Raw genomic sequence first — 12,375 nt, 5'->3', positions numbered from 1 at the left:
GATAAAAGAAAGAGGGAAAGGTTGTATAGGTACAAAGGTATTTCTAGCAGGTATTTTTTCAGTGACAAAGAACTGTAAACTAAGTGTGCCCATGAATTAGGGAATGAACAAATGAATGTATTTTAATACTAATGTATTGTAAGAAATAATGAAAAAGACCATTTCAGAGAAACCTGGGAAGACCTGTATTACATGATGCAGAATGAAGTAAACAGGACCAAGAGAACAATTTACACTATAGTACAAATATTATAAAAACAATTTTGAAAGACTTAAGAATACCATTCAACACAATGATTAATTATGATTTCAAAGGATCAACAATAAAGAATGCTACCCACCTCCTCACAGAGAGATGGACTAAGATGTAGAATGGGACACACATTTTTGGACATGCCAAATATGAGAATTTATTTTGCTTCACTCTCTTTATTTGTTACAAGGATGTTTTCCTTTTTTTCTTTTCCATTTGGAAGTAGAGGAGGAAGAGGAAAAATAAATGTTCAATAACAGAAAAATAAAATTTAATTTAAAAGGGAAAATTTTACCAAAAAGAAAAAGAAATTGAAAAATAAAATGTCATTCCCAGAACTGACTACAGTATTCCAGGACTATTTATTGATGAAATTAGGAAGTGAGCACTAAGTCAATGTGAAACACAACATATTGGTTATTTCTTCTAAAGGGACTTATTCTCATCCTTAAAAGCAGTGGAAAGTCCCTATTTATTTTCTTCTACCTTGGGAATTGATGTGCTATCTGAATATATAAAAATACCACTTAACACATTTAAACCATGAAGAACTGAACAAATACACTCAAATGGAATCTACTTTGGAGGTGATAGCACTTTTCAACACACTCAGTAATGGATTTTCAAGATATCTCATGAAAAAAGAACGTTCTAAAGTGAATACTAAATCAATTTCTGAAAGATACATATAATAAAAACTATTCAATTTACATATCACTTTGAGAATTACAAAGTGCTTTCCTTATAATCTCCTTTTAAAGAAGGTAGTACAAATATTTTTAATCCCCGTTTATAGATGAGGAAACTTAATCTCAAAGACATTGATAGCAACAACACAAATGGTAAGCATAAAATTATGATTCAGCCAAAGATCTCCTAATTCAATCTAGAATCCATTCTGTTACATATGACTAAAATAAAGGAATGATCATTTTATTAAAGTGTTTTACTGTTGTTTTGTATATTTAGTTATCTCTTGTGATGAAATGACTTTCAAATTTTATTTTTATGCCACTCATTTAAAAGTGATGTCCATACTCCTTGCTCCCCAATGCCATCATCACTCAACACCTTCTTTTCCTTTATAATCATACTACTGAACTAGACCATTCTCTCCCAGTCATAAAATCATCTACCAACCTCCAGGACACTTATCTCACATTTATTACTATAGCACCTAGTTTATAGTCTTCTTATCTACCTCATTCCCCACCATCATTTTTAATGATTCCAGTATCCATGTTGGTGACCCCTTCTTATGCCTTGACTACATAATGACTCAATTTCCTCAACCTACAACCAAGAGGTCCATTTCCATTTGAGTCACCTACAACCACAGCCATCCCAGACCTCTCTCTATCATATATTTTACTGCAAGAAATCAAGAGATCCCTGATCTCCTCAATGTGGATGCTCTCTCCATTTATGTAGATCACTATCTACACCTTCTCATCTTGCACGCTGTTTGTCCATGTGTCTCCACTGATCCTCCATACTCTAGCCAACCCACTGAAGGCTATTTTAGGAGTCCTTTACTCTTTTGCAGACATGTGTGTAGCACTTGAGATACCTATCTATTATTTGTTTCTAGCAACATGGAAAACTCCTCCGACCATATATGTCCCTGATAACACCTTTTCCTCTACTTTTCTAAAGCAAATCATTGTTGGTAATATCATGTGGGCTACTTATCTCCACCATATGGGTCACTTTCACTTCCCCTCCCCTCCAAGATTTTGTACCATCTTGAATTGGCTCTGATAATAGAAAACTCACTACCTATCCTCCCTCCCCCAAGGCAAGACAGGTATGATTATTTAGAAGTTCACTATTGTCCACCTAGATCTGTAATTGATGTACTTAGCCTGTCCCTGAAATATTATATGAATTCATAGAGTCTAGCTTAACAAAAGAAAATGTTCTGTTCTGTCCGCATTTTGAATTCTGAAATCAGATGACTGCATGTTAAACTGCTGATTCAAGTGAAATTTTAAACAGAGAAAAATAAACAAAATGCATTTCTGTGGCCCCTGGAGCCTGAGCTAGTCTATCTTATAGCCCCAGGCTTCTCTTCTTCTAGGTCTGCAACTCAACAAAATAAACACACTGGACACATCCAGTGCTAGTGAGGGAGGGGAGGTTGAAGGCCCAAATGGCCCTTGCAGAACCGCAGGCTTGTTCTCTGCTCTATTATTCTGTTCCCGCAGTGGGAGCTGCTGACCTGACAGGCCAACAGAAAGTCGCAGTTGAAATCTGCCATGTGGGTTCTGAAAGCCAAATTTTGCCCTAGGGATAAGATTGGGATTTTCACTTGCAAACTCAAAGCAAATTCCAAACCCACAGCTAATGAGACCAGTGAGACAAAGGCAACTTTATAAAGACCTGTAAGCTCCCCACTCTCTAGGCAAGGAATAAGCTTTGTAAGAACATCTGTGAAGGTGATCTATCTTTCTATCAGGTCCCCTGCTAGGAATTAAGGGGGTGAAGGGGTGGGGGAGAGGGAGGACAGGGGGCAGAGAGGATCCACAGAAGAACCAGCTGAGTCAATTGAGGTTCTAGGCAATAGGTCCTTCCTTTTATTTGACAGAATACACATGGATTAACTGGGGACACATAAGAAAGCAAGGGAGTGGCAACAAGGGAAAGGTATTCAGAAAAGCTATACCCTGCCAGAGGCAGCAACTGATGCCTTCTAAACTAGAATAGCATCTCACTTCGGACCCTAGACAGACACCTCCCAAGCAGGATGGCAGATGGAAGAAAAGGAATACCACCAGGGATGTCACCAGAGCTTTGGGCACGAGTTGTCTTCAGACCATGGCAGGGGAAGGAGTCTATAATAGTCCTGGTAGCAGCTGACCTGAGACTTCATGCATCTTTACACCAAACCCTAGCCATCTGGAGGTGGAGGCGGGGCACTCCTGGGTCTATCATCACTTCCAGCATCAGGACAGCTCAAGAGAGTTCAGGAAAGCTGAGCAGGACTTTGTAGAGAGAGGCAAAATATGTGTTCTTGTTTTCCTACCTGTGATCATGAAGGAGAGAGATGTCAGTTGAAACTGGAAACTTCTATCCTAGAAGTTTCCAGGCATAAATGATTCCAATTAGGGAGGATTGCAGAAAAGCAATAAGAGGAAAGATATTGGGCAGGAGATGGGAGTGTCTCTAGAACAGAGACAACCAATTGACAAAAAGTCTTGTAATTTAAAAAAAAATCCAGTCCATAATGGCAAGGAAAGAAGTTTTCAAGTCATTTTAAATTATTGATATGCCTTTCTACTTACTTCTCTGATACTTAAATAAGACCTACAGCTTCATCAGCAAACCCTTTGTGATTTGGTAGACACTCTGCATGATGGGACCCAAACTTTTCTCATCTGTTTTCCAGCCTTAGGCTAATGAGTCTCTCCAACAGAATCCTTTGATGTCACTGTGAGAGGCAGGATCCTGGAAGGAAATAATCAGTCAACCAATCAACAAGCATTTAATAAGTGTGTTCTAGGCTCTGGGGATACAAATATGAAGAAAGAAACAATCTCTCCTTTCAAGGAGCTTACACAACTCAGAAGCTTTTTGAGTTCATCAAGGACAAATCAAGGGGACTTCATTCCTTTGCATTTTTTAGAATTAACTAGATTAATAGAGCAGGGGAATTCTGCAGCCGTAGCTTATCTTGACTTCAACAAGATAATTGACAAAGTCTTTTATAGAATCCTTATGGCCAAGAACTTCTCCCCACTCCCCTTCCACCTCCCCTCCCACCTCACCCTGCTAGAATTCCAAAGTCTGCCCCAGTGTCATCTCAGGGCCCTCCCCATGCCACAAAACCACCAATTCATGTGCCTCTTCTTCCTTTAGGATTAATGAGCTTGGATCCATGTGCCACACCAATTCTCTTTCACTTGACATAGATAATGGGAGTCTGATGGGGGTTTGAAAGGTGGGAAGGCACAGGAGGAAGAAGCAGGAAATATCCAGAGCATTGGGAGCTGCCCAGAGAAGAAAGGCTTGGGTGGAATGAATGCCATGGTGAGGGCTGCTAGGTAGTCCCCATTATAAAAAAAAATGATACTTCCAAAAGGAAAGCAAAGACATTAAAGGCTTGATCTTGGCATTCCAGTCTAGCACTGAAAAGAAATGAGCAAAGGCATTGTATTTCATTTACTCCCTCAACTTTTTTCTTCCTATATCATTTCCTTTGTTCTTAGATAATCAACAGTAATTGGTTTGGGTTTTAATTATTTACAGACATGTTATTGACAAACTCTGGATATCTAAGGGAGCATCACATGCATAGTAGAATGGTTTTAGGTCTAGAACAGACTGCAGAACTCTATCATCTTATAAATGAAAAAACAGAGGCAGATGGAGGTTAAGGGACTTATCAAGGGTCACACAGATGGCAAATGTCTGAGGCCAAATTTGAACTCAAGTTTTCCTGATGCCCAGCCTAGCACTCAACTAATAGAACACTTAGCTAAGCATACATACTGAACTTTAGCTAAGGTACCTTAACAGGACTAGTCTGAAAGACCCACCCACTTTAGATTGAGCAGATCCCTCCCAAAGTTTTCAGGGGGGGGTATCCCTAAGATACCCTATCTCCATTGTACCCCACTCATTTTGCTCCCTCCATCTTTATTTCCCCACACAACCATAACCAGGAATGTTTGTCCCCAGGGCAAATACAACAAACTGTTTCTGGTGTGCTTGGCTTTGATCTTTCCTAAAATTAAGGCTATAGGGCAGGAGAAGGGAAGAGTAAGATTCATCAAGCGAGGAGCTCAATCTCAGACTAACATCTGGGACCTTCAGGTTTTAGCTGTTTATATGTCCTAACTAGGGTGAAAAATGTGCATACTGATGAAAAACTCTCAGTGCTGTTATGGTCCTCCAAATTCAGTCCTGTCTAAATTTAGTACCCTAGGTCAGAGCCTCAGTTGCCTCACCCTAGTTACAATTCTGTTTCTACCTTTTCAATAGAATCATACAGTTAGAACTCGAAGAGGCCTAGATCTACTCCCTTATATTTACAAAGGGGAAACTGAGACTCAAAGAAATCAAATGACTTGCCTAAGATCACACAAATAAAAATGGCAGAACCAGAAGTTGAACCTGCCTTCTGATTCCAGCCCCAGATTGGGGTGTACAACAGGCAGGGGTTGAGGAGAGATCTCTTAAACCTTGATGGCAAAAATCCTTTTTCCTGACCCTGGGAATGATCATAAGGAGGCTTTGCTGTGTGCCATATGTGATGTCTGATATATTACTCATGATATGTGTTGTTGTGCAATATAATGTAAAACATCCATAAGTCGAGGACCAGTTCTATGTGTAAAAAAGTGAGCAGAATTGCTGGAACCATCTACCATAAATCAGGCACGGTTTTCTTCAGGGACTCTATTGCCACTTGATTTACAGTTTCCTGGCACCCTGCCTATCACAGAATGAAGCCACGATTGCTTCCTAGACATAATGTTATCTGTAAAATATCCCCACCAGAAACATATATAACCTTGAGCAGCTTGCAGATTTTGATAATTTATTTCTGGTCTTTGTATTTAGAATAAAATTGACAATGGGAACCATTGTTAGACTTGACAATATGTCCAAAGAAACAGTTTCCAAATTAAAATGGGGTTTGTTAAATATTTTGCATCCCATTTGTTCATAAAGAAAAGAAAGTAGATTCTCTTTCATTTCAAAGTCCAAGATTCAACGTGTGTCCCATACAACTTGTGGTAAGAGATCCTGGACAACTTTCACACTGACTTTTTTGTTTATGTAAGAAATTTTATACAGTTTAAAATGTTGGAGCCCAATTATCTTTTGAACTTATACATCTTGAGTAAAGATTATTATAACTATTCTGTCTGTTTTCCTCCAGCAGTGCCTGGGGATAATGGGGGTAATTTTCTCCACTCAGTGTAAGCACGTAACCCCTATTAACAGTGAAGAGAGTTGTACCCAGGAGAGAAAAGTTATGCATAGGGCACAAAGCTGTATGACCAAAAAGAAAGTACAACTCCATATGAAATTCCATTCACTATAGTGTAAATGATGCTTCCTGGGTACTGGGCAGAAATCCTGGGTTACCTTTCTGCTCTTATGCTCTTACCTACTTCTGACTACCTACCCCCAGAACATAAACTCCCTGAGGGCAGAGACTGGAATTTGTCTTTTCATCCCTGGCACCTGGCCTAGTGCTTGCATAGGCACCTACTAAACAAGTGTCTATTGAATTGAAATAAAAATACCTATCAGAAAGTAATATTATTATTAGATTTGATTGATACTGTTCAAAAGTTCTACAAGATAAAAATAATACAATATGAATAATACAAAATAAATTATATGAATAATAAAACAATACAAGACAAAATCATCTTGCAAAGTTATGATATTGGATCACTTATCCCTTGGAAGGGGTTCAAACAAAGAAAACATTCAAAAAGAATGGAATAAATGGGATGGTGGAAAATTGGAAATTTGGGGGTAAGAATCTAACAATTGTCGTCCTGATTCAAATCCAAAGTCAGGCATAAAGGGAAGTGATAGATGCAAGAATTTCAGGCGTTGATTAATTTTCATCTATAAGATAAAATAAAACAATATAAATAATGCATAATAAATAATATGAATAATAAAGAACAACATAAAACTTGCAAAATTATGATATTGTTACAAAGGATGTTTATATGAGTGGAGAAGGGCAAAGAGACATATTGAGAAATAAATATGATGAAAAAACAAAACATCAATATAATTTTTAATGACTTAGGCTGTCTTCTTCATAAAGATGACAAGTAAACCGTTAGAATATGAAGAGAACATGTCCCATTTTGGGGGGTATCTGATCTGGCTCTTTCACGGTGCCCAGAATAAATGCTGACTGACTGACTGACTAGAATAAAGAGAAACTAAAAAAGTAGATTGGAACTAGACTGTGGCCTAATAAAAAATGATAAAATATTTGAATTTTAACCTGTAGACAAAGGGGAATCATTGAAGGTTTTAGTCCCAGGGAAAGAGAGAGAGAGATGCCATGAGAACTAAGAATTAGGGAGATTAATCTAACATCAGTATATAGGATGGATTAGAGTGGGAAGACACTGACAGTAGAAAGATCAGTTATTAAACTATAACATTGGGAGCCTAAACCAGGAGTCAGAAACTTGGGTTCATATTCCTACCTCCTAATCTTCACTGACTGTGTGACACTGAACAAATTGCTTAACCTCCCTGGGCCTCAGTTTCCTCATCTGTAAAATGAGGAGTTGAAACATGTTGGTCTTTGAGGTCCCCTCCAACTCTAGACTTATAACACTAGAATTATTAAATGGGCATTACAAAAGTAGAGAAGATGGGTTGGATGGGAAAATCACTGTTGGGGGAGATTCTATTGGGCTTAGAGACTGGTCAGAGGTAAAGAAGAATGAATGGGGAAGGGTCAAAGATGAAAATTAACATAGAAGATTTGCAAGGTGAAAAATTCCAAGGATAAATAAAATGAGAGAGGAGGAAAGAATAGATTGAGAAGAAAAATTTATTTTTCTGAAATTTTTCCGAAGCCTAGCAGATATGCTTTAAGTCATAGCTTGGCTAGAAACAAGATTTCTATAAATCTAGGCTGGTAGACAACAGCCAAGCTGCATGGGCTTTCCAGTGGGACTTATTATTCAGCTTAAAATTGATCACGTACCCTTAAATAGCCTAGCTGTTTTAAAAGCAGAGCACCAAGCCTCATCTCTACCCAGGGACAATGCTTGATGGTATAAACTTTTCCATTCTTCAGTTTTGGACATGTGTGTGTAATATGTATATCTTATAAGGTTCTTGGAAAAAAATACTAACCATTCACCTTCACATAAGGTTTGAAGTCTTATCAAGTGTTTCTTTTTTATAACAACCATGTGAGGTAAGTACTGACAGGCAACATGATATAATGGACAAGGGGCAAATAAAGTAAGACCTGGGTTTAAATTCTGCTGTAGACACATACTAGCTATGTTACCCTAGGCAAGCTGCTTGGAACTCTCACCTTCAGTTTCCCAACCTGTAAAATGGGAATGATAATAATAGGTTTCTGTAAGGATCAAAGAAAGTAATGCCTGTAAAGGGCTTTACAAGCTTTAAAATACACAAGAAATGCCAGCAATGTTGTCTCCAGATAAAGAAATTGATTCCAAAAGCATGAGATGACTTGCCCATGGTCACACAGCTAGTAAGTTTGGCTATCAGGATTTGAATCCAGAACTCTACCTACTCCAAGTAGTATTCTTTCTGTTATGCCACACTTCAGGATAAGAACAAGGAAAGTCTCCTAATACGTGTAGGTCTTCTACCATTGGCCATGTAGCAGAACAGGCATTCATCTTATTCATATAATTTCACTACAAGGACCAAGATATTCCATCAAGATGGAAAGAATAATCTAAAAATTCATCAGAATTACAAACTTACTTATAAGACAATGATGGGTACAACACTATGGGGCCTTTGGCATAAGGCAGATAATTCTGTTTATACAGAAAAGTCTAGATTTCCTTAAGGAAACAGTCATTTTTAATGCCTGCCTTTAATACATCCATTTTGTCATAGTGCCAATGAACTCATACACACCATTCCCCTGACAAGTTTCTCCCAAAACTTTTACAAATATGCACTTTATTCACCATCAACATCTCCCAGTTTCTTGCAAAAATTTAAAACACACACACACATATAAATTTCATGGGGAAATGGGTTAATCTGCCAATTTTGGCTAAAACATGTAGAGAATGAAGTGCTTTTGAAGCTTGAATTGCTTCCCCAGAGAAGTCAGTCCCTTCAGGTCAAGGATGGGGTCGGAAGGTAGGAAATACAGCAGACCAGGGGGTGAAAGGAGCAAACATGCTCCCTCTTAGATCCCCTTACTAGAGGAGAACTTTGATTTTTAGCAAGCATGTTCCTGAGAAATCAGCCAATCCATTAGTGTGTCTGATGCCAAAGGCACCCTGGGTGTAATCGTGCTGGTACTTGGCACCATAAGATGGAGAAACTCTTCTAGGTGAAACACAAAACTGAGTCTTGCCGAGTCCCTCCAGTTTCACCATTGGGAAGGCCAAGGGCCTCCTTCATGCTTTCACTGCCTTCTCATATTGCACCTATTTTCAGCTGTAAGAAGTAAAACACCTGGCCATCTGCATCAGGCTAAATCTCTAGCTTTGGGTGAGCAACTTCTCCCTCTAAAAGGAACCAAATTTTGGGAAAGTCCAGAAGAAAACCAGACCAGCCTGAAGAATAAAAGGAAATTGGCAATATTAACTGAATCTGTGCTTTCCCTTTTTCATGCTCTATGGGTCTGCCCCCAAACATAGGGACTTGATTGAATTTGGCATCCCAGATCTTTCAGTTGGGGTCAGTGTCTCGGACAGCATCGAGGTCAGAGATTATGTGGAAGGTTTTTTACATAAGATGAATTTCGAAAGACTGCTATCAGAGAACTGGACAGTTATATCTACATAGGAGAACTATGAATCAGAAAATAACCATGGGAAATGCTCCATCTCATCATCTAATGATAAATCATGGTGTTGGCAGCTAGGGCTTATAGGAATCTTGGGGATATTTTTGCATAAATAGTAGCAGGACCTTGTTTTCTTTGTTCTCGAGATTTCTCCAAATACTATCCCAAGGAGATGTTGAGTCAAGACAGCTTGAACTCTTTCATTTTTCCTTCCCTGAAAATCCCATGGAAATACGGAAAAAGAGGGGAGTGGCTAGACTGTCATTTCAAAGAGCTAAAGCAAGTCTATAGAAATGTATCCTGGGATATGGAAACTTGCTCATGTGGATTTCAATTTTCTACTGCTTGAAAAGTATTAGTAAACTCAGGTACATGGGTTGTATGGGGTGAAGATGTCGTGAGTTGCTACTAGGTGTTGATAAATACACTCACTCATTCATTCATGCATGCATGTATTGCATTCATACACGTTCTTTAGAGTATAATGTCTGCACACACACACACAGACACACACACACTTTTATTTCATGTATTATCACAGAGCTCCTAGAATTGCAGAATCTTAGAATTAGAAGGGATCTCAGAGTCCTTTTAGGTGGCTCAATAAAAAGAACAATGGACATAGAATCAGGAAGATCTGAGTTCAAATCCTGATTCAGAAAACTGACTTGCTGTATAATTCTTACTTAACACTGTGTCATCTGTAAAGTGCGGATAATAATAGCACCAACTCCCGAGGTTTTTGTGGGGAATAAAATGAGATAATACGTGTAAATCACTTTGCAAACTTTAAATTGTTATATAAATGCTAGCTATGGTTATTATCTAGTCTAAGCCATAGCTAAATTTGAATCCCCTGTACAATAGACATGACCAGCAGTAATTCAGCCACTCCCTCTAAAGGACAGAGCATTCTATTCTCAATTTTAAAATGTTTCTTTTTCTTTGTACTTAAATTTTCTTTTTAGGAAATCAGCTTTAGGAAGTTTTTTGTTTCTTTATTTTCATGAAGTCTAAATCTTAGCCTACATTTGTGCCCACTGCTCCTCTTCCTCTACTTTCTCTAATTTCCCCATTTACACCAATGTCATGCCCATTCTCCTTTCACATCTCATCATGTCTCGTCCATAAGTCCTATTCATTCATTCAATTCAATCTTACAAGCAAATGATTTATTAAGGACCTGCTGTATTAAAGCCATGAGGAGTGTGCTAAGTACAAAGTATGAGGTTCTGTGGAATGGTAGATTGAGTGCTCCACCTACAATCAGGAGAGACCTGGGCTTCCATCTTGCCTCCAATATTACTATGTGACCAAGTATAAGACATTCAACCTTTCTGAGCTTTAGCCTGCTCATCTGTAAAACAGACATAATAACCTCTCTTTTTCACAGGATTGCTTTGAGGATCAAACGAGATAACCTACATGAAGTGTCTTGCAAACCTTAAAATACCATAGAAATATCAGCTTTTATTATTATCAGTCCATCAGGTATCAGACTAATGGAACAGAAACCCAACTTTTCTTATTTGTAGCACTCTATATCTCATTCATATATAGGGTTATGGCCTAAATGCTGACTTTGAAATAGATGGAATCATAATTGTGATGGAGATTGTGGTTGTGGTTCTCATGTTTATGGTCCTGTTTGCCATTCTGGGTCTGATTGTGTCAGTTGGGGTCAGGATTATGTGGTTAGGACTACATTGGAGTTGGGATTATAATTGCAGTAGAGATTGTGGTTGTGATCATGATTAAAACTGGGACTGAGATTTCAAGTAGGATTCTTATTTTTGATTGAGGGTATGGATAAGATTGTTTGAATGGCTCTGACTGTGGCAGCAGTCATGATTGATTGCAGCAAGGTCAAATCAAACCAACAAGCATTCATGAAATGCCACAACAATTCTCCAGTTGCTCAGTCCTGGGAATACAAGCACAAACAGGAATTGTAAATACAAGTAAGGATTGAAATCAGGCTCTGTTTGACTTCATGACTATGGTAATATCTATGACTGGTGTTGGGGTTGGGTTGGAAATTATGACTGTGGTTGGGATTTTGGTTGTGGCTGGGGTTGGGATTATGTTTGTGAGGTTTTTACTAATAGTTTGGGACTATGGCTATCTTTGGGACAGTGATGACTGAGGATAGGATTGAAATTGTGATTGTGGTTGAAATTTTGGCAGCTGTTGTTTCTGAGATCATGGCTTGGGATTGTAGTTATAACATAGTTATGATTAGGATTGTAATTTTATTTGTAATTGTGGCTTTGGTTGGGATTATTGTTGTGATTCCGATTATAATCAAAATTCAAATTGTAATCACAGTATGGGATTAGGGTTATGGCAGTATGGGGTGATGGTTATTCCTCTGCCTGAGTTGTAGTTATGATTCGCATTGATGTTGTGGTTGTGATTATAATCAGCTTGGTGATTTTTTAGTAGTGATTTTATAGTGGTTAGAATTTTAGTTGTAGTTAGGGCTCTCTCTCTTTCTGTGTATGTGTGTGTGTGTGTGTCTGTCTATCTGTCTGTGATTGTCGTCATGATTGGAATCGTTCCTGATATTAAGATTTTGGCCACTGCCATATGAAATAAGCAACTGCCAGGATCT

General features: G+C 38.3%; 1 long non-coding RNA gene across 1 annotated transcript in view; it reads right to left on the bottom strand.

Moving 5' to 3' along the window:
* Positions 1-2,816: 2,816 nt before the first annotated feature.
* Positions 2,817-12,375, bottom strand: part of LOC138148694 (uncharacterized) — a 137,760-nt gene continuing 128,201 nt past the window's right edge. Inside the window, exons 3-4 of the long non-coding RNA XR_011165125.1 lie at positions 3,538-3,700; positions 2,817-3,278 (exon numbers count right to left, since the gene is read on the bottom strand). This is a non-coding gene — a long non-coding RNA (uncharacterized lncRNA). The remainder of the gene's footprint in view (positions 3,279-3,537; positions 3,701-12,375) is intronic.

The sequence above is a fragment of the Petaurus breviceps genome, unplaced genomic scaffold (assembly GCF_028583685.1).
Source record: "Petaurus breviceps papuanus isolate PSGF00001 unplaced genomic scaffold, PetGlider_PUasm1.0 90825, whole genome shotgun sequence".
Lineage (NCBI taxonomy): Eukaryota > Metazoa > Chordata > Mammalia > Diprotodontia > Petauridae > Petaurus > Petaurus breviceps.
Note: the sequence above shows the minus strand (reverse complement) of the source record. Positions and strands in the feature narration are given on the sequence as shown.